General features: G+C 45.1%; 1 protein-coding gene and 1 pseudogene across 2 annotated transcripts in view; one reads left to right on the top strand and one right to left on the bottom strand.

The window, feature by feature from the left end:
- The window catches only part of LOC309550245 (uncharacterized protein), a gene marked incomplete at its 3' end in the record, with an annotated part of 2,091,994 nt that overhangs the window by 1,100,398 nt on the left and 967,939 nt on the right, over positions 1-23,657 (top strand).
- LOC309548860 overlaps positions 1-23,657 on the bottom strand; it is a 56,962-nt pseudogene that overhangs the window by 10,540 nt on the left and 22,765 nt on the right. Inside the window, exons 4-5 of the transcript in view lie at positions 19,660-19,910; positions 10,703-11,893 (exon numbers count right to left, since the gene is read on the bottom strand). The product of the transcript in view is annotated as an uncharacterized misc_RNA (transcript). The remainder of the gene's footprint in view (positions 1-10,702; positions 11,894-19,659; positions 19,911-23,657) is intronic.

Below are 23,657 nucleotides of genomic sequence, written 5' to 3'. Positions count from 1 at the left end.
AGTTGCCATCTAGGTAAAGGAAGGCCTGTGGATGTGGTGTATCTGGATAAAGGAAGGTCTGTGGATGTGGTGTATCTGGATAAAGGAAGGCCTGTGGATGTGGTGTATCTGGATAAAGGAAGGCCTGTGGATGTGGTGTATCTGGATAAAGGAAGGTCTGTGGATGTGGTGTATCTGGATAAAGGAAGACCTGTGGATGTGGTGTATCTGGATAAAGGAAGGTCTGTGGATGTGGTGTATCTGGATAAAGGAAAGCCTGTGGATGTGGTGTATCTGGATAAAGGAAGGCCTGTGGATGTGGTGTATCTGGATAAAGGAAGGCCTGTGGATGTGGTGTATCTGGATAAAGGAAAGCCTGTGGATGTGGTGTATCTGGATAAAGGAAGGCCTGTGGATGTGGTGTATCTGGATAAAGGAAGACCTGTGGATGTGGTGTATCTAGATAAAGGAAGGCCTGTGGATGTGGTGTATCTGGATAAAGGAAGGCCTATGGATGTGGTGTATCTAGGTAAAGGAAGGCCTGTGGATGTGGTGTATCTGGATAAAGGAAGGCTTATGGATGTGGTGTATCTAGATAAAGGAAGGCCTGTGGATGTGGTGTATCTGGATAAAGGAAGGCCTGTGGATGTGGTGTATCTGGATAAAGGAAGGCCTGTGGATGTGGTGTATCTGGATAAAGGAAGGCCTGTGGATGTGGTGTATCTGGATAAAGGAAGGCCTATGGATGTGGTGTATCTAGGTAAAGGAAGGCCTGTGGATGTGGTGTATCTGGATAAAGGAAGGCCTGTGGATGTGGTGTATCTGGATAAAGGAAGGCCTGTGGATGTGGTGTATCTAGGTAAAGGAAGGCCTGTGGATGTGGTGTATCTGGATAAAGGAAGGCCTATGGATGTGGTGTATCTGGATAAAGGAAGGCCTGTGGATGTGGTATATCTGGATAAAGGAAGGTCTGTGGATGTGGTGTATCTGGATAAAGGAAGGTCTGTAGATGTGGTGTATCTGGATAAAGGAAGGTCTGTGGATGTGGTGTATCTGGATAAAGGAAGGCCTGTGGATGTGGTGTATCTGGATAAAGGAAGGCCTGTGGATGTGGTGTATCTGGATAAAGGAAGGCCTGTGGATGTGGTGTATCTGGATAAAGGAAGGTCTGTGGATGTGGTGTATCTGGATAAAGGAAGGCCTATGGATGTGGTGTATCTAGGTAAAGGAAGGCCTGTGGATGTGGTGTATCTGGATAAAGGAAGGCTTATGGATGTGGTGTATCTAGATAAAGGAAGGCCTGTGGATGTGGTGTATCTGGATAAAGGAAGGCCTGTGGATGTGGTGTATCTGGATAAAGGAAGGCCTGTGGATGTGGTGTATCTGGATAAAGGAAGGCCTGTGGATGTGGTGTATCTGGATAAAGGAAGGCCTATGGATGTGGTGTATCTAGGTAAAGGAAGGCCTGTGGATGTGGTGTATCTGGATAAAGGAAGGCCTGTGGATGTGGTGTATCTGGATAAAGGAAGGCCTGTGGATGTGGTGTATCTAGGTAAAGGAAGGCCTGTGGATGTGGTGTATCTGGATAAAGGAAGGCCTATGGATGTGGTGTATCTGGATAAAGGAAGGCCTGTGGATGTGGTATATCTGGATAAAGGAAGGTCTGTGGATGTGGTGTATCTGGATAAAGGAAGGTCTGTAGATGTGGTGTATCTGGATAAAGGAAGGTCTGTGGATGTGGTGTATCTGGATAAAGGAAGGCCTGTGGATGTGGTGTATCTGGATAAAGGAAGGCCTGTGGATGTGGTGTATCTGGATAAAGGAAGGCCTGTGGATGTGGTGTATCTGGACTTTGCAAAGGCATTTGACACAGTTCCCCACAAATGCTTACTGTACAAACTAAGGTACATAGGTATGGACCATAGGGTGAGTACTTGGATAGAGAACTGGCTCCAGGGGAGAGTCCAGAGGGTGGTGATAAATAGGAAGTACTTGGGAGGGTGTGGAAAGTGGGGTCCCCCAAGGATCTGTCCTGGGACCAATCCTGTTTAATTTATTAATAAACGACCTAGAGGAGGGGATATCTAGCACAATCTTTGTATTTGCGGACAATACTAAACTAAGCAGGCCAAATTCTTCTATGCCGTATGTGGTAACCTTACAAACGGACCTGAACAAAATAATGGGGGGGCAACTACATGGCAGATGGCAGTGGCCACTTATTAAAACTAGAGGGAAAAAGGTTTAACCTTAAAATACGTAAAGGGTTCTTTACTGTCAGAGCAGTGGGGATGTGAAATTCTCTTCCACAAGCAGTTGTATCAGCGGGGAGCATCGATAGTTTCAAAAGACTATTAGATGGGCACCTTAAAGACCACAACATAGAGGGGTATACAATGTACGGTTAACATAAAACACACACACACATCATAGGTTGAACTGGATGGATTGATGTCTTTTTTTATCCTCACCAACTATGTAACAGTATAGATCCTAGTACATTACCCAGTCCATACCAGTATAGATGCTAACACATTACCCAGTCTATACCAGTATAGATCCTAACACATTACCCAGTCCATACCAGTATAGATCCTAACACATTACCCAGTCCATACCAGTATAGATCCTAACACATTACCCAGTCCATACCAGTATAGATCCTAACACATTACCCAGTCCATACCAGTATAGATCCTAACGCATTACCCAGTCCATACCAGTATAGATATCCAGCATGATATTTTCCCCATTGAGATCTGATGAGTTTTCAAAGTGTTCCTTTCATTCTTTGGAGCAGTGTATGTTGGTCGAGCATTTCAAAGTGTAAAAGAGATCTGTGGTGGAACTGGGAGCAATCACAACACCAAACTATGACAACTAACCAGATCAATGACACCACCCAACCAAACATCACTAAGTAAGCTTTAACCCATTCTTCCATAATTACCCAAGCTGATATCTGGAGAAGTTTCTTCCTCTTTAACTGCGTCCATCATCCCAACCTCCTCTGTAAAATGCTGATCACCCCTCACATACGTCTTTTCCTTTATAACCCCAATTTGTACATTTATCAGATCTTCATCCTAAACCAGCAAAATGGGAGAAATAATATTAAATACAAAAAAATAATAATAATAGAAGAATGATATCTCTTAGGGCTTGGGATCACTCTCCTACATTCTCATCTACCTGATGATGGTGGGGGATGGTGTAACCTTCCTGTGTGGAATCCCGGGAATACAGAGGACGGGGACATCTCTCTGGTGCATTTCTGTAACTGGATGACTCCACCATGGTGTCCTGGTACTGCTTTCTGTGACCATTTGGAAACTCTGCCTCCTCCATTACAAAATCCTCATCATCCTCCTCTTTTATCTCTTCTTTAATGTTGACCTGTGTGGAATCCCCGGAATACAGAGGACGGGGACATCTCTCTGGTGGGTTCCTGGTATTAGGTGGCTCCATCATATCCTTGTGTCCTTCTGAAAACTCCTCCATCTCTCCATACTCCTCATCCTCCTCTTTATACTCTTCTTTAACAACAATATTATACTCACCGAGGTTTCCACTCTGAATATATAATAAAACATTTATTGTAACAAACACACTTGTGTATAAATCATAACTATCAGTAATTGTTCCTCATCTACCTGATGATGGTGAGGGATGGTGTGACCTTCCTGTGTGGAATCCCGGGAATACAGAGGACGGGGACATCTCTCTGGTGGGTTCCCATTACTGGATCCATCTGTAGGAAACACACACACTGACTGAATACATTGTTTCTATGTGTTTATCAGATGATGGGGGATCTAGGTGGATCCTCCGTACTGCTCTCTCCTTTACAATAAAGTCTCCTCTTACCCAGTGATGTGAGGGGCGGCTGATTCTCCATCATGACGTCTTTGTAGAAGTGGATCTACAAATCCTCAAACATCAATCCATATACCCAAACAGTTTTTATATTTAGTGGCCATCACTCACCTGTGCTGATGTCTGGAGAAGATTCTTCCTCTTTAACTTTGTCCATCATCCCAACCTCTTCCCTGAACTGCTGATCACCCCTCACATACGTCTCTTCTTCCTCTTTAACCTCATCTTTTATATCTATCAGATTTTCATTCTAAACAAAAAAAATAGCAGGGAATGGTTGCTTTAAAATGTGAGCACAAATAACCTTATACCTAAAAGTGGAATATATCTTCATACAGTCAGATCACTTTTATGATCTCAACATCCATCTTCATCTACCTGATGATGGTGGGGGATGGTGTGACCTTCCTGTGTGGAATCCCGGGAATACAGAGGACGGGGACATCTCTCTGGTGGGTTCCCATTACTGGATCCATCTGTAGGAAACACACACACTGACTGAATACATTGTTTCTATGTGTTTATCAGATGATGGGGGATCTAGGTGGATCCTCCATACTGCTCTCTCCTTTACAATAAAGTCTCCTCTTACCCGGTGATGTGAGGGACGGCTGATTCTCCATCGTGACGTCCTTGTAGAGATCCTTGTGTACTTCCAAGAATCTTCTGAGAATCCTCCTCACCCCTCTGGTCAGGTCTGTGTTTTACTAATAGAAATAAGAGTGAGATCATGTGACCTCCCAGAATCCTCCTCACCTCTCCGGTCAGATCTGTGTTTTATTAATAGAGATAAGAGTGATATCATGAGAGAAACAAAAGAAAGCAAGGTGGCAGCATTGGGTCTGGGTGAAGAGTGGGGGACAGAAGTGTCAAATATGGGGTGTGAGGAGTTGAGATTTTCAATGTTGAATAAGGGAATGAGGAGTGGGGGACAACAGTGTCAGTGGGGGTTGTGGAATATAGGTGAGCAGTGTGGGAAGGGGGGTGAGGAGAGGGGAACAACAGTGTTGGAAGAGGAGTGAGAAGTAGTGAACAGGGGTGATAGATGGGGGTGAGGAATGGGGGACAGCGGTGTTAGATGGGGGTAGCGGTGTTTTATGACAGGTGAGGAATGAGGGACAGCAGTGTTAGATGGGGGTAATGGTGTTAGATGGGGGTGAGGAGCGGGGGACAATGGTGTTAGATGGGGGTGAGGAGCGGAGGGACAGTGGTGTTAGATGGGGGGTGAGGAATGGGGGACAGCGGTGTTAGATGGGGTGAGGAGCGGGGGACAGCGGTGTTAGATGGGGGTGAGGAGTGGGGGACCAGTTGGTGTTGGGACAGAGGATGGGATTAATGTTAGTAGTGACAAGGGAGGAAAGCTGCTGAATATTTCCAGAGGTGAGTGTCGGGGTCACCCCGAGCTCTGCTTCTTTCCCAGATAGATTATGAGTACCTAGGCTCTGCCTGGTGAGGGCGCTACAGGAGAGCTGGAGGAAGTTTTGCTGCTCATCCTACTTATGTGATTTCACTGGGGGACTGCAATCTGATTCTCAGTGTTATGTGTTCCTCTGTTTCTTTTCCCCCGGCATAAACAGGGAAGGAGGACATTTTCTTTATGTAATTAAAGATTATATATAGAAAATAATATCTTAATACCTCCTCTGCTGCCACTTCCAGCTACGTCTCCTCTCTATTTCCTCCCGACTCGCCTCTGAAATTCCTATTTATATCTAATATCACTTCCTCTGTGGACCTACATCACTTCCTGTCAGTATCTTACATCACTTCCTGTCTGTGCGTTCCATCTGAGAGAAGTCAGGTCACCACCTTGTGGACCATATTGTAGGGTGACCAGATTTTTAAAATGAAATCCAGGGATGTATTTTTTTTTTTTTGGCAAATGGTAAACTATTTTATGAGCATATTTCCTTGAAATGATCTATGCGGTGTATGTGGGATGTGTTTATGGAATGATTGTATGATATATATGTTATTTCTCACATTTCGTCCATGAGATAGAAAAAAAAAAAGATAAAGATACTTTTTAGAATTTTTGGGATGGGGCTACCAAAAGTTAGGAAGATAAGATAAAGGAAAAACTTGGAGGGGGGATGGGGCGGCTAAATTCAAATCTAATTCGGGCAGGAGTAATGGTGTCACCCTCTCTGTAATAGGTAAGAAATACTGCAGAGCTGCAATGTGCAAATAGTGGTGAAACACCCCCCCATATATAATTAGAATAAAATGTAAAATATGCACATTAAAGTGGAGCTCCACCCATTTTTACAAGTTGAGATGTATGTAATCCCCTTCAAATATGCTTTTGACAATGTAAACAATTTTTTATTTTAAGGAAATACCTTTAATCTTCTTTATTAATCTGCACCTCCGGGTCCTGCTGCTTTCGGCGATTATGTCATTCGGCAATTCGCAAGGGCTCCTGGGACATGTATCCCAGCAGCCCTTGCAATTCGCCTAGTGACGAAATCTCGTGTGATTTCCAGTTCTCAGGGATGTATTGCATTCAGTCCGTGCTCCGCCCCCACCCCTCCTCGCCTCCTCTCAGTGAGCTCTATGGGATGTATTGCATTCAGTCCATGCTCCGCCCCCGCCCCACCTCCTCTCAGTAAGCTCTACGGGATGTATTGCATTCAGTCTGTGCTCCGCCCCGCCTCCTCTCAGTGACTGAAAGCATTACATTCCGTAGAGCTCACTGAGAGGAGGCGGGGCGGAGGCGGGGCAGTTTGTCGGATGCATTATCCGACGATAGACAGAGAGCAGAGTGGAGAGAATCTAATGTTAAAGGGCAACGCTGACTGGAACATTAAAGGGTAACTGACTGGAAAATTAAAGGGGAACGCTGACTGGAACATTAAAGGGGAATGCTGACTGGAACAATAAAGGGGAACTCTGACAGGGACACAGATGTAAACGGGCACTCTGACAGGGACACTGATGTAAAGGAGGACTCTGACGGGTTCACATCCATGTCCCCGTCAGAGTGCTCCTTTATATCTAGTGTGTCCCCGTCAATGTCCTCCTTTACATCCATGTCCCCATCAGAGTGCCCCTTTACATCTAGTGTGTCCCTATCAGAGTCCTCCTTTACATCTGTGTCCCTGTCAGAGTGCCACTTTACATCCAGTGTCCCCACCAGAGTCCTCCTTTACATCCAGTGTCTCAGTCAGAGTGCCCCTTTATGTGTTCCCCTTTATTATTCCAGTCAGAGTTCCCCTTTATTTTTTCTGTTCAGAGTTCCCCTTTAATATTGCGGTCAGAGTTCCCCTTTAATATTGCGGTCAGATTTCTCCTTTAATATTCCAGTCAGAGCTGCCCTTTATTATTCCGGTCAAAGCTGCCCTTTATTATTCCGGTCAGAGTTCCCCTTTAATATTCCGGTCAGAGCTCCCCTTTATTATTCCAGTCAGAGCTCCCCTTTATTATTCTGGTCAGAGTTCCCCTTTAATATTCCAGTCAGAGTTCCCCTTTAATATTCCAGTCAGAATTCCCCTTAATTATGTCGGTCAGAGCTCCCCTTAATTATTCCGGTCAGAGTTCCCCTTTATTATTCCGGTCAGAGTTCCCCTTTAATATTCCGTTCAGAGTTCCCCTTTATTATTTTGGTCAAAGTTCCCCTTTAATATTCCAGTCAGAGTTCCCCTTTAATATTCCGGTCAGAGTTCCGCTTTATTTTTCCGGTCAGAGTTCCCCTTTATTATTCCGGTCAGAGTTCACCTTTATTATTCCGGTCAGAGTTCCCCTTTATTATTCCGGTCAGAGTTCCCCTTCAATGTTCCAGTCAGAGTTCCCCTTTAATATTCCGGTCAGAGTTCCGCTTTATTTTTCCGGTCAGAGTTCCCCTTTATTATTCCGGTCAGAGTTCCCCTTTAATATTCCAGTCAGAATTCCCCTTAATTATGTCGGTCAGAGCTCCCCTTAATTGTTCCGGTCAGAGTTCCCCTTTATTATTCCGGTCAGAGTTCCCCTTTATTATTCCGGTCAGAGTTCCCCTTCAATGTTCCAGTCAGAGTTCCCCTTTATTATTCCGGTCAGAGTTCCCCTTTAATATTCCAGTCAGAGTTCCTCTTTATTATTCCGGTCAGCGTTCCCCTTTATTATTCCGGTCAGAGTTCCCCTTCAATGTTCCAGTCAGAGTTCCCCTTTAATATTTGTATATTATATCTGTGTCCCCATGAGAGTTCTCCTTTACATCGTGTCCCCGTGCGGTGAGAGTGCCCCTTTAATGTGACTGTTCTGTAATCAGATAATATTCCGCCATTTCTCACTATGATCTCATATAAGAATAATCCGTTCCGTCCCGCCATGCATTATTCCACAGGACACCGGTCTTGTTTGTTTCATTTCAAATCCATTGTGGTGGTGTATAGAGCCAAAAAGATTAGAATTGTGCCGATGTCCCAATATTTATGGACCTGACTGTATATATATATATATATATATATATATATATATATATATACACACATGCATACACGTCCAATAATTAGTCACCAACTTTGAGCTAGGCTTGTATTGTCAGCTGAGTCAATACTGGATGTCCCAGGGCTAGATAATTTCACCCTTAGAACGATGAGGACAGTCTATTCCTTTGTTTCTTTCTTAATGAAGTTTCATCTTTAACCTTTGGGTTTCAAATCCTTATCACATCTTTTTATTTATTGATCTGGAAGGTGGGGACCGTTCAGTATTGTCAATTGTGACCGACTAGTTACATAAGACTGTAGCTTCATTTGCACTGTTAAGGGTTGGTCAATATAGTTGTATGGGGCCCGGCCTCTTAAGGTTTTTCTTCCTGCCCTTGAATGAATCGCGTCAGACAAAGGTCAGATTCACATTCAGCAAAGTTATATTTCATCAATTTTATCATTTTATATAGATATAACCTGACAATATGCAGATGACGGACAGGTACGTGATTCTGCACAGAACGGCTGCCCTACCGCAGTACATGTATGTGGGATGGTCAAAGAAAAAAGTCTCCCTGATAAAGAGAGAGGCTATTACCTGGTGGATTACATGCGGAACTCCTGGACCCAGCTGAGGACATTTAGGACCTTAAGATTGAAGATGTGGTGGATGTCTCCTTTTGGTTTGGGAACTGTGGACAGAGAAGAACTCCTGGAACTCTTCTGGCCTTAGCTCAGTGAGATAGAGTTTGGAAGACTAATGTCATAGACAGGTTGCCAAAAAGTTTAGGGCTTTAGAAAGGGCCTCCAATGGCTGTCAATGTGGTGCCTTCTCCACTCTCCATCTCACTAATAAAACCCCAATGGATGACTCTCTATGAACTGATCACATTCCAATCACCGATCGTCTAATCATTGGTAAAAAAGAAGACTCGGCACAGAATATTGTACAAAGAGTTTTTTATTGTACAAGATCAGAATAAGCGATTACCACACAGTAATGATATGAATAAAATAAAGCTTAAATCTTTTATAATAGAATTAACAAATGTGTCAAATGTATTAATAATCATACATTGGTTGGACCAATAAAAAGCCGGCTACTTCAATAAATCTAAAGGAGCAAAAAAATTAAGCAACCAATCATCAGGTATGCATTCTTGACCGTGATGCGATTGAGGACCCTATAATCAATGCAAGGTCTCAACCCCCCCCCTTCTAAGAAGGTTCACCAGTGAAAGATAAATCCTGATTGGCTGCTGTGGGTTAATGCATGTTACAGTGATCTTTTTCCATCCAGTAGGTTAGATCTATATACATATTTATAAGTAGAACACAAAAAGAATGTATTGTCAGAATTGTTTGTCTGCTGCCCCATGTATTGTCATGAATGCCCACTTGTTGCCCCCATGTATTACCAACAGGTGCGCACACCGTGGTGAAGAAGCACGATATTACGTGTGAAACGCGTCCACCTTTCTGTATCCCGTATTGACTGTCTGCAATAAATATCATCCCTATAACCTGTTGGAGTGCCACCATTTTCATTGGTTTTATGCCCCATATATTGTCAGGATTGCCCACTAATTATCCCATGTATTGTGCGGATTGCCCACCTGTTGCCCCATGTTTTGTCTTAATTTCCCACTTGTTGCCCCATGTATTGTCATGGTTTCCCGCCTGTTGCCTCATGTGAGGAGGGATCGGTAAAGGTAGACAGTTGAGTCATGATTTTACCACCCCCCTTAAGCTTAAATGGCAGCCGGATGGGGCGGTACACATGGCACTGCAATCTGCGGCTGCTGCAAACCTCGCACCCCCCGGTCACATTGGGCAATGCTATTCAACTGAATGGGGTTGTGCCGCAACAGCCCCGATGCATACGGTTGCGCCGTTCTGGCGTGGGCTTTACAGGGTTAACATAAGGGCTCCCAGCTGCCTGCCAACCCAACAGCGGGTCAGAGGGCGATGCGGGTGTAAACCAACCCCGAGTGGACTGTGGTGGTTTCACATTTGTTTATGGACTAAACAGTTCCACCCGTTACAATCCAGCGTCCATTTCCCGTAGTACCAGCAGGGGGTGCACTCTGATGTTTCATTATATTTCCTTTATTTTTAAACATTTCCCACACTCTGAACATGAAATAGGACGCTCACCCCCATATGAACTTTCTGGTTTCTAAGAAATAAATCTTTGTTTGGAAAACATTTCCCGCACTCGTAACAATAAAAAGGGCGCTCACCTGTGTGTAAGTAGGTGTTCCTTCTTACTTAAACATTTCCCGCACTCTGCACAAGATTAGAGACGCTCGCCTGTATGAACTTTCCGGTGTCTAACAAGTAAACATTTGAACGCAAAACATTTCCCGCACTCTGAACATAAATAGGGAAGCTCACCTGTGTGTATTCCCTAAAGGCTAAGAAGGTTTCCTTTATTATTAAAACATTTCCCGCACTCTGAACATGAATATGGAGGCTTAACTGTGTGTATTCTCTGCTGGTTAAGAAGGTTTCCTTTATGATTAAAACATTTCCCACACTCTGAAAATTAACAGGGAAGCTCACCCCTGTGTATTTTCTGATGGCTAAGAAGGTTTCCTTTATGATTAAAACCTTTCCCACATTCTGAACATGAATATGGAAGCTCCCCTGTGTGTATTCTCTGATGGATAAGAAGATTTCCTTTCTCATTAAAATGTTTCCCACACTCCGAACATGAATAGGGACGCTCACCTGTGTGTATTCTCTGATGGATAAGAAGGTTTCCTTTATCCTTAAAACATTTCCCGCACTCTGAACATGAATAGGGATGCTCACCTGTGTGTATTCTCTGATGGCTAAGAAGCTTTTCTTTACGATTAAAACATTTCCCGCACTCTGAACATGAATAAGGACGCTCACCTGTGTGTATTCTCTGATGGCAAAGAAGGTTTCCTTTATCATTAAAACATTTCCCGCACTCTGAACATGAATAGGGATGCTCACCTGTGTGTATTCTCTGGTGATGAAGAAGGTTACCTTTTTGGCTAAAACATTTCCCGCACTCTGAACATGAAAAAGGTCGTTCCCCTGTGTGAATTTTCTGGTGCCTAAGAAGGTTTCCTTTGTGCCTAAAACATTTCCCACACTCCGAACATGAATAGGGAACCTCCCCTGTGTGTATTTTCTGATGGCTAAGAAGGCTTCCTTTATGATTAAAACATTTCCCGCACTCTGAACATGAATAGGGACGCTCACCTGTGTGTATTTTCTGATGGCTAAGAAGGTTTCCTTTATCATTAAAACATTTCCCGCACTCTGAACATGAATAGGGAAGGTCACCTGTATGTATTCTCTGATGGCTAAGAAGGTTTGTTTTATTATTAAAACATTTACCGCACTCTGAACATGAATAGGGGCGCTCCCCTGTGTGTATTCTCTGGTGCTGAAGAAGGTATGCTTTATGACTAAAACATTTCCCGCACTCTGAACATGAATAGGGAAGGTCACCTGTGTGTTTTCTCTGATGTCTAAGAAGGCTTTTTTTGTGTTTAAAACATTTGCCGCACTCTGAACATGACAACGAATTCTCTCCTGTATGGTATAAAGAAGTTTCCCTGAGATGAGATGGTTTCCCGCACCCGTCGGCACTGTCAGATATTAGAGGACTATGTGAAGTATCAGGAGATTCCAATGATCTCCTCCAATGGTGAGGTCTGTCATGTATATTATGAGGAACGGGATTTACTTCTGGAGAAGATGCCATGTCATTATCTTCTGTAGTCACATCTTCCTCCGATGTCCTTCTATTCCCACCACAGAGTCCGTCTGTCAGAAGACAAGAAAAATTACCAAGAGTTTTCCACACTCATATACACCGCTCAACACTTTATAATCAGAGTATAGCATCAGGTCAGGGAAACTCCTGGGATATTCATCTGGTCAGTCAAGTAGCAGAGGGGGTTGTTACCAACAGGTGCTCTAGATGGGCAACAATGAGACGACCTCCAAAACAGGAATGGTTTTACAGGTGGAGGCCACTGACATTTTCCCCACTCATCTTTTCTGAGTGTTTTTTTTCTTTTTAAATCAGAAAAAGTTTTATTATAAAGAAAGAAAAGTCCATTCCATTCGGTACACAATATTTCCGCTTTGTACAGTCATAGACACAGCGATCGTAACCTTCATATATAGTCACTCCTGCATGTTTCCATTCACCACCTCCACTGACTCCACCCACTCCCCCCAACATCTCACTGACTCCACCCACTCCCCCAACATCTCACTGACTCCACCCACTCCCCCAACATCTCACTGACTCCACCCACTCCCCCAACATCTCCTTGGCCTGCGCCTTATCCTGTTCTCTCCTGTTTATTCATTCCTAGGACTAACATATGTTTAAACATAGAAGTAAAAATAACACAAAAAACAGACAAGAAACAAACAAAGCAACTAAAACAACTCCCCATCCCCCCCCCCCCAACCTCAGTGCAATGCTCATGTACTACAATACTTATAGGAAAATGTAAAAGGAGAACCTCCCAGGAGAACCTCAACGCGGCAGTGTCTCCCCCACACAGACTCTCACCCAGGTCCATACCCCAACCTCCCCCGCCCTCTCACCACTGCTTGTTGTCTGCTAGGCATATACTTCATTTGTTACCTCCCTAAGTATCAGGGGACCTCAACTCACCCCTCTAAGGTGACCGTCACCTTCACCGGTGGCAGACCACAATCACCTCCGAGAAGAGTAGATGGCCTCTCAGTCCAACCCTGCCATATAACGCATCCTCTATTCAGGTATGTGGCTTTGTAAAATAGCAGCATTGTGTTCATTGGTGACTTCCAATACTCCACCGATGGCTCTTCGGTCTTCCTCCAATGCTGAAGAATAGCCTTGCCCGCATAGAACAGAGTAACCGACAATAAAATTCTTTGTGCTCCAAGAGGTGCCATTTCCTCCACCAAACCCAGCAAACACACTGCCAGCATCAAAGGTACCCTCAATGTGGTCCTAGAACTAATCTTTGAAGTGTTAATTCTTTTGGACCAAGGCCAGGGGTATCCAACCACATGCCCCACAACTTTTCAAATTTACCCGGACATCCACGTCTTTTAAAGATGTAGCACCCTCCTAGTCAGGTGTTAGAGATTGAGTATAGTTTTGGCTCTGTCTGCCTATCAGAGGAGCAGCAGGTAAATTCTATATTGCACTCTGCTTATCAGGGATCAGGATCTGTGAGTTAGGTCTGCTCGGTGTGCCCGGTGTGTGATTCATCTGGCCTAAGGGAGTGTCCCCAGCTGATCCAATGGGGAGGCACATTGGATGCTGGAGGAAACCTGGCCAATGACACACAGGCTTTTGATACAGCCCCAGGGATTGGCACAGATGGGTTGTCTCGGTGAATTGTGGGGCAGGGTATAAAAAGCCAAGGGAACATGAGGTAGAGGTCCTTTGGTGGGAAGAAAAGTCCCAGAAGGAGGGTGGTGGCTGCCTCCTCTTCTGTAGCAGTGGGTGATGGTCACAGGCAGTCGGCCTGGTAAGAGGCTTGGTGTGACGAGGCTGTGTGGGACTTCCTTTATATTCCGAAACCCCACCGCAACCAATCAAAGCCGGAGTTATAGAGAACCTTCCAATCTGTGAAGGCAAATTGGAACTTTGGGCGGGTCATCTATATAGACAGAGTGGAGGTTCACCACCCAGACAGATCTGGCCAGGCTTGGTCCATCCGTGTAAGAGACTCAGAGGGGAAAGTTGTGCGAATCCCACATCCTGACTACTATTGCTAAGGACACAGGATGCTGAGTTTAGTGAGGCTGGCTAGCCTGAGTTTGCTTACTTGCTTACAGAAGAAGAGGGGCTGGAGAGCCCGAATGTAAAGTGTACAGTGATGTTTCAAGTTTCACCTTTGTTGCTAGGGCCCAAGCCCTATTTCCAATACCCCTTTCCCTTCTATCCTTGCAAAAGGGATTGGGAAATCTACAATTACCACTGCTGAGTGATTCCACTAAAGAGGGCCAACCCTCCAACTTTAAAGAAGAAGAGACCCTTACTAAAGGAGGACTCTAGTGATACTATAACTGTGCTAAAAAGGAGATCCTTTGGGCCATTGGGCCAGGATCATGTACCACCTCAAGTTAAAAGGACAATCTGTGGAGTAGTTAGGTCATCGGGCTGAAGAGGAGAATTCTATGCAAAGAGACTCTTTTTACAAAGATGCCTTGTGAAGATACTATTGGGCCAATGGGCCAGTAATGGAACTTTGTTGGGTTGAATGGGTAGTGGCCTGAGGTCTCTTCGGTGCGGGGTGCCCTAGTGCCAGGGGCCCCTGAAGAGACTGTTAACACCCACAAGTCTGACAGGTTGCTCAGGCTCCAGCAAATACCTTGTCCTTAAGAAGACATGTAGCCTCGGTGCTACAGGTGTGAGGGACACTGTGACCATCAGTCGGATGGACTCCACATGTCTTCGAGAACTTGTGGGCATGGCTGAAATGGAAGAAGAGTCAGTGCCCGGGTGCTAAAGGGACTGTGTCTGTTTCAGTCACTCATTGTGGCTAGAAGGTAGATAGTTAGCTTGACAGGGTTTGGTTGTCACCTGTACAGGAGTGGAGCTGAATGCCTAGTCAAGCCTACTGGAAGTGATATCTGCCAGGATGTGTAGCTAGGGATCTTGGGTGAGAAGGTCGCCTCTGAGGAGAGGGCATTCTCACTACATTAGGTAGAATGTTGTTAATATGCAAATGTTGGAAGTGCTAACCTTTAATTCTTCCTTTGCAGGATGTCTGGGTCTGGCAAGGCCCTCCATTTGTGAAAAGTGAATGTTATAGTTAGCTAGTTAGTCAGGTTGACATGTTACCCACTCAAGCAGAGTTTTGTTTCATGGGGGGTGCATTAAGTTGTTTTGTGAATATTTGTGTGGCATATCTATATTTTTCTACATAATTTATTATATGTACATTTGTTATTCCCCTTTTCCCCCTTTTCCAGGTTTGTGGGATACTCCCTTTATTTTTGTAGAAAGTTTTTGTAAGGGACAGCTGCCCCAGAGTCAGTGAGGACATGGCTCGTCTGGTGGGGGGTGGATGTAGCACCCTCCTAGTCAGGTGCTAGAGAGTGAGTATAGTTTTGCCTCTGTCTGCCTATCAGAGGAGCAGCAGGTAAATTCTATATTGCACTCTGCTTATCAGGGAGCAGGATCTGTGAGTTAGGTCTGCTCAGTGTGCCCAGTGTGTGATTCATCTGGTCTAAGGGAGTGTCCCCAGCTGATCCAATGGGGAGGCACACTGGATGCTGGAGGAAACCTGGCCAATGACACACAGGCTTTTGATACAGCCCCAAGGATTGGCACAGATAGGTTGTCTCGGTGAATTGTGGGGCAGGGTATAAAAAGCCAGGGGCACATGAGGTAGAGGTCTTTTGGCGGGAAGCAAAGTCCCAGAAGGAGGGTGGCGGCTGCCTCCTCTTCTGCAGCAGTGGGTGATGGTCACAGGCAGTTGGCCTGGTGAACCAGTGGAGAGGAGCTGAACCCAGAGGTCCAGGAGAGCTGACTGGAGGAGTTAGGGCACTGCGAGAATCTGGAAAAACTGTATCGTGAGTACAGAGGATCTTGCCCAGGGGTCTGCCCAGGAAGGGAACCATCTGGAGTTTATAGTCAGTGGACCGGTGTCAGCTAGTACAGAGAAAGGGGGTACTGGGTGATTACCTTGAAGAGAAACATCACTAGGAACACTTTTCTCAGCTTCATTCAAGTGGCAGGATGAAGTAGCAGCCTTGCAGCATTCTCAAACTAGAAGTCCTATGAATTGTGAATAGTTAGACAATTGGAGTATCCCACTCATCCCTTCTCCTATCCCAATATGAAATAAAACCACAAAAACTATTACCCCTAGACTGATCATTGACTGAGCCAAGAACATAAAGTGTTAAGATTTCTGCAAGTTCTGCAAGCAGTTGCTACGGGGAACCCAAGGGAATCCTTACAGTGTGAAAATTCAGCAGTCCCCTAGGGGGCAGTGCTACACCTTATATACCATTCTTCATTTATTCAAGAAGGCTGCCGGGCCAGGGGGAATCGGGGGCCCCTCCCTTGGCTCTTTCCAACCACAACCCCACATAGGCACGTGCTCATTCATCCGGCTCCTTGCTGGTGAGCGTCTTAGCATTTACTTTTGCCATCTCTTAGTAAATTGAGGCCTCTTTGTGGGATTGCCCCCTTCTCTTTCACTCTCTCATATTCTTTGCTTGCCTGACTTTCCTTTCTTCCTCTCTCATACCATCTTTGCCTCCCCTCTTTTTATCTCAATTCTCTTCATACCCCCCCCCCCCACTACTTAGGGCAACACCATGCTAAACTGGATCTCCCAGATCTATTCTGCCCCTGTCGCCCAGGTTAGGGCGAACGGTATCTTATCGGACTACTTCACAATTAGGAATGGGACAAGACAGAGGTGCCCCCTGTCACCCTTACTCTTCGCATTATCACTAGAAACCTTTTTATGTAGAATACGCCTCCACCCGGATATCTCAGGCATGACTGTTGGGGTGACCCAGCAGAAAATATCAGCATATCCAGACGACATGTTATTTTCCCTCATAAATCCCATAATTTCTCTACCGAATCTTCTTCACGAAGTTGAGGCATATGTTTGAAGCTATGGGAGTAGGCTTATCAAACCCCCTCCTCCACCAACTGCAATTTAATTTTAGGCTAAAATGGACGAACTCAGCGCGGAAATACCTGGGCACTCTCATACCACCCAAATTTTCACCCATCTTCACGCTCAACTTTCTCCCCCTCCTAAACAAAAGTCCACATTCTATAAGATAAATTGAATTCTGGCCTCCATTCATGGTTTGGGAGATGCAACGTTATTAAAATGTGCATACTCCCTAAGTTCCAATACCTCTTTCAAGCACTTCCGATATTCATCTCTTCACATTACTTTAAACAAGATGACACCCTACTAGTGGATTTTATCTGGGCACATAAGCGACCTAGGCTATGTAGGAGACTACTCTTGCTTCCTAAATGATTAGGTGGACTGGCAGTGCCGGACTTATGCAAGTACTGTCAGACTACACAATTGGGGAGACTCAGACTGGTGTCATCATGGTGAAGCAAAGCGTTGGCCCAGACTAGAACAGGCCCAATGCAACATACCCCTCCATAGAGCTCCATCGTGCCACCATTCACTACCAGACTCCATAAGACGCCATCCCCTCATAGGTCACACGATAAGAACCTGCTCTAAATTATTCACACAACTTTCACTTTCCCCGACGCAATCGCCACTGACACCCATACTGGGGAATCCCCAGTTTACCCCGGGCTACCAAGATAAAACATTCAGGACATTGATGGAGTCAGGCTATTTCCAAGCCTCCCATTTTTCAACATCATCTCGTTGGCCTGCACTCAAAGACCTCATGGACTCCTTGGGACCCTACCGTCTAGATTTATGGAGGGCATTGCAACTCCATAATTTCTTAAACTCATTGCCACCTCCCAGTGAACGCAACACACAACTTACACCCTTCGAAGAACACTGCTCTCAAGACAGAATACTGACACAGGTATTATCCATGACCTATGCATTACTGATCACACCCCAGGGGACTTACCAACCCCCATTCTTAGCTAAGAGGGAACGGGATTTAGACTGTAACTTTAATCCAGACCAACAAAATCACATCATTCTGTTTACATTTACATCATCCATCTGCATGTAAATACAAGAAACCAACTTCAAACTCCTAACAAGGTGGTACCGCACGCCGTCAAGGTTGAGCAGATTCTTCCCCACACTCACTGATCAGTGCTGGAGATGCCAGGAAGGGCCGGGGGACACTCCTACATGATTTTTGGTTGTGTCCTAAACTAGAGGAGTTCTGGAAGACAGTACGTGAAATGTCTCAGAGGTTTATAAACCAACCGCTCCCCAATGACCCTGCTCTCTTCCTTCTCCATGCCTCTAACATCCCGGCCCAGACCTATAAAAATTCTGTCATTTGTCACCTTCTAAATGCTGCTAAAATGTGCATCCCTCTTAAATGGAAAAACCCTCAGGTCCTGACTGTTGGCATGTGGCTCAAAAAGGTCGAAGAAATAAATAGAATGGAAAACCTTGTTCTCTCGACACGTCCCCAACACGAACGATAAACCAAAACCTGGGGTCAATGGAATATATTTGTCCTCTCTGATGAAGGCTGCTCTTTAATTAAGGGAGGCAATACTAAAGAGACCTCATGTTGAGTTTGGGGGAGCTCTAAAATATTGGTGGAAAGTATTGCTGATGTAGGGCCATAGCTTTACCAATGCTAACCCTCCTAACCCCCCATCCCCCCCCCTTTCACACCTCCTTACCCCTTCCCCCCTCATCCCACCTACTTATCCTCTTCTGCCACTCTCTATGTTTCTTTTACTTCCCTCTCTCTTTCCACTACTTATTCACTTTACTCCTTCCTTCTTCTTCTATACGTTATGCCAAACTGGAACAGACAACTCCGGGAACTTTCTAGTCCTGCATAACTCCTCCCATTAGAGGAATTGTAGAACACCTCTTATTCTACGACCGATGTAGATCTCAACCTTATGACTGAATTGTCTTCAATGTTGTAATACACTGTCTCAGCATATGTTCTATAAGGAATGTTACTGTTTATTACGCCTGGAAGTTGTCTTTTATATAAATAAAAGAATTGAAAAAAAAAAAAAAAAAAAGAGATCTGACATGGATCAATGATACAACCTTACCCAACCAAACATCACTAAGTAATAATGCTATTGAAATGATAACAATTTTATTGTTTGGAACATGACGTTATATTGAGGATTGGAGATGGACCTTTCATATGGTGTACAGTATCTTCTCCTCATTTGTTTGGGATAGGACGTTAGACTCAGGCATGGGGCAGAAGACCCAAAACTCATAACCTAGGTGCCTATATCATGCACATTTTATTTTTGCCAGCCGAATCCCAGAATCTCCATAAATCCAGTCTAGATACATAAATTGTGTCTGCAGCACAGAGAAGGAAGATTATCCGAGAGAAATACAGGAATACAGGACGGGGAACACAGCTCAGGAAAGTGACCAGGGTATTACAGGCTGATATCACCCAGTCCCCGCCCTACTCTGGACCAATCAGTGAGCAGTATGGGTGGAGGAATGTATTTAGTGTTAATGACCCACCTGTGCTGATCTCTGTAGGAGTGTCCTCCTCTATAAATGTCCCCGTTATTCCATCCTCCTCCATAGACTGCTGATCATCCCTCACATACCTCTCTTCTTCTTCTGCTTTAACCTCAAATTCTATATCGATTGGATCTCCACTCTAAACCAAGAAAATGAAAGAATATCATCTGAAAGATATAAGCTTTATTATTGTGACATCACATAAAAATCCACACATTGTCTCCATGAGTCTTTGTTTTATAATCTCTGTCTCACCAACCTTATAACAGTGGGGGATGGTGTGATCTTCCTGTGTGGAATCCCGGGAATACAGAGGACGGGGACATCTCTCTGGTGGGTTCCTGGTATTAGGTGGCTCCATCATATCCTTGTGTCCTTCTGGAAACTCCTCCATCACTCCATACTCCTCATCCTCCTCTTTATACTCTTCTTTAACAACAATATTATCATCCCCAAGGTTTCCACTCTGAATAAATTATAAAACATTTCTTGTAACAAATATACTGTATATAAATCAGAACTACCAATAATTGTCACTCATCTACCTGATGATGGTGGGGGATGGTGTGACCTTCCTGTGTGGAATCCCGGGAATACAGAGGACGGGGACATCTCTCTGGTGGGTTCCCATTACTGGATCCATCTGTAGGAAACACACACACTGACTGAATACATTGTTTCTATGTGTTTATCAGATGATGGGGGATCTAGGTGGATCCTCCGTACTGCTCTCTCCTTTACAATAAAGTCTCCTCTTACCCGGTGATGTGAGGGGCGGCTGATTCTCCATCATGACGTCCTTGTAGAGATCCTTGTGTCCTTCTAAATACTCCCACTCCTCCATGGAGAAATAGACAGTGACATCCTGACACCTTATAGGAACCTGACACACACAATGATACAGTCACCATCCAGACACATCCCTTGTCTGTTACTGGATAATGTCCCAGAATTCCCAGCACCGCTCACCTCTCCTCCATGATCTCTCTGGTGACTTCTAGAATCTTCTTTGTATTTCTCTATTCTATCCGGGAGGGAGGTGGAGGCAATGTGATGGTCATATGATCTCCAGATTTCACAGGAGGAAAACTCTAGGTCTGAACACAAATAGTAAAATCAAATGAAATTCCCAGAATCCTCCTCACCTCACCATTCAGGTTTCCATTTGATTAAAGCCCCACCTCAGATTGAGGTATAATTTACCCACACAGGACCCCCCCCCCCCCCCACACACACACACACTACGCAGAGTAAAAGCTTGTTGCAGGCATTCTGACATTGTTACATACAACGCAGGACCAACAGTCCCACTTTGCTAGTGAGGATGCCAAGGGTCCGCCCACATCCTAAGAGCATGAGAAAAAAAAAGACAGATGGAGGGACATGGGGGGGGGGGGGAGCTGTGAGGTCAGTGTGATGTCATAGGACATATAGACTCGGGATGGAGGGACATTTAGATGGGGAGATTTGAGGGGCCCTCTATATGAGGATCCTGTGCTAACCAAATCATTGTTCCTGGGTGCCTCCCACTTCTCCTAAACTGAAGAGTGAACTTTGACCTTTACCATACAGAAATCTGTCAGGAATGTGTGAAAGTAATCTCTCATGTGATCAGGTGACGTGCAGAGGAACGGAGTGTAAATAGCAGACAATCTTTTCCAGAGCTCCTAATGGTGGGGATGGATTTTGCTGCATGCTGGTGCCAAGTTTCCACCCCCCAGGGTCACTGCAGGTGTGGAGAAAAGTTGTGTAAGAGGATATGGAGGAAAGATGAGGAGGAGATCCAGGAATCAGGATAAAGGTCAGGACAAGCAACAGACGAGGGCATCCAAGAGATGAAGCCGGGGTCACTACACAGAAAATCAATCCAAGGAAACAACAGGCAGGACGAGGAATAGCAAGAAGGAGCTCAGAGACAAATGAGAATATTGCTCAGCCAATGGGAGATTATCTCAGCATGACTTACATAATGAAGGAGATGAGGGGGAGGGGAGGAAGTCACTTAAGGTGACCATAGATACATGGAAATTCAGCTGGTTCAGCAGGGATCGGTCACATTTCCATCCATGTGTGGTCACTGCCGGATAAAAGTCACTCGATCAGCAGCTGCAGCCAATAGCTTCATCACTGATCTGTGTATTCTGAGAGTGGAGGAGCGCCCCCCATTGTCAGAATTCAATAGTTTAGCGGGGTGGATTCCCCCATCCCCCTCCAATGTGTGGATGGGGGAATTGCTTCAGTTTTTTTTCACTCATCCCGCTGGCTGAATGATAAAACTGAAACATGTATGGCCAGCTTTATATAGCAAGATATATTATTCATCAACCGATCCCCCTGAAGGGGTTAATCTACGAATTACCTCCTCTGCCGCTAATTTCTGCATTGTCTTCTCTTTCGTCCTACCAAATGGAATGTCCTGTCAGAATCTGACATCACTTCCTGTCTGTATTCCATAGAGGCTTTCTGTCTGTATTCCATAGAGACTTCCTGTCTGGGTAGAGGTGAGATCACCACCTTGTGGAGCTCAGCGGAACTGCAGCCCTGAGAACCGTCTGGTAGTGTGAACACGGCCTTGTGCTGTGTGTGTATGTACTGTATATCCTTCCCCTTTCTCTCCTCCCTGAGTGTGTATGAAGAGGCGGAGCTCCTGCTGGAACAGCGGTCGGAGGAGAAAGCCGACCCTAGGAGGGAGACTGACAGAAAGCGCAGCAGACTTGCAGGAGTGAGCGAGGAGGATCCAGTTCCGTTGCCATCGGAGGTGAGGAGAGTGTGAAGGATGTTTGTGACTCTGGTAGCTGAAAAGCTGGGAGTCATATTGCTCTGGTGAGTGGGGAAGCACTACTAAGGGGGCGCCCTCACCATCACGTGTGTAAGAGGTGGAAGAAGGCATGGCTACACTACAGCTGGCACAGTTTGGAGCACGGAGCACTTTCACACCTTATCAACTTTTCATTCATTTGTGGACTTTTATGGAGCAACAGAACTTCATTGAAGTAGATGCAAATTGGAAGCAGTGGACTTGCAGAGAACACTATATTGAGCACAAAATATTGTATGTTTACATGAATTTGCACAGGTTTTTACTTTATAGAAAATATTATGAGATTAAAGAAGTAGGTGTAAAGTAGAAGCAGTGGATCTGCAGGGAACAGCATCTTGAGCACAAAGCACTTTATGTTGTATATGAATTTGCACATGGATCAGTTTACTTCATTTATAGATAAACACCATAAGATGAATGAAGTAGGTGTAAATCTAGACCTAGGGAACACAAGGGAGGTGGAGTGGGAATCCTCCTATCCTCACAGAGCACCTTCCAGGTTCTCCACTCTCCTCCCTCTCATCATTCGACGCTCACTGTACGTCTATTTTCTCCAATCTCCTCTAGAATTGCTGTGATCTATCGGCCCGCTGGACCGGTATTAACTTTCCTTGATGACTTCTCTGCCTGGCTGCCCTACTTTCTCTCTTCTGAAATCCCTACAATCATTCTCAGAGACTTCAACATCCCTGTTACTACGAACACTTCTGCTGCTTCCAAACTTCTCAGTCTAACCTCCTCATTTGGCCTGAAGAAATGGATACACAATGGATAGAGGCTTCTACTCACTCTGGTGGCAACACCCTCAGCCTTGTATTCTCCCACCGATGCCCTCCATGCATCCTCTCCACCAATCCTCTCCCTCCCTCTAAACACCACTAGGGATGGGCGAGTGGTTTGGGCCGAGGAGAACTTCACCAATCACCTGAATTTTCTGTGTGCTCTGTGTTTTTTTTTTTTAGTATTTAAATCCTGCCAAGCGCACAGTCAGTGGTTTGTTAGGATATGGCACAATCCTGATCTCGGTAAAGAGTCAATGACATGACTCTTTGCCCATGTGATCAGCTGTGTCCAATCACAGCAAGTCACATGTAAATGAGGAAGTGCCGTTATTCATCTCTCCTCACCTCACACTGTCAGTGTGTGAGGCGAGGAGAGCCGATCAGCGGCTCCTCCTAACAGGGGAGACAGATACAAGTAATCAGGGCACTGATCATCAGTGCCCTGATTAAACAAAATGTAAATAAAGTGCCAGTTACTGCCCAGCATCAGCGCCCACAATCAGTGCCCATAGTGCTGCCAGTCAGTGCCTGCTCATCTAGGCACTGATGGGCACTGACTGTCAGCACTGTGGGCACTGATGGTGCTGCCCATCGGTGTCCATCAGTGCCA

Source organism: Pelophylax lessonae (assembly GCF_965119305.1).
Source record: "Pelophylax lessonae genome assembly, chromosome: 3".
Lineage (NCBI taxonomy): Eukaryota > Metazoa > Chordata > Amphibia > Anura > Ranidae > Pelophylax > Pelophylax lessonae.
Note: the sequence above shows the minus strand (reverse complement) of the source record. Positions and strands in the feature narration are given on the sequence as shown.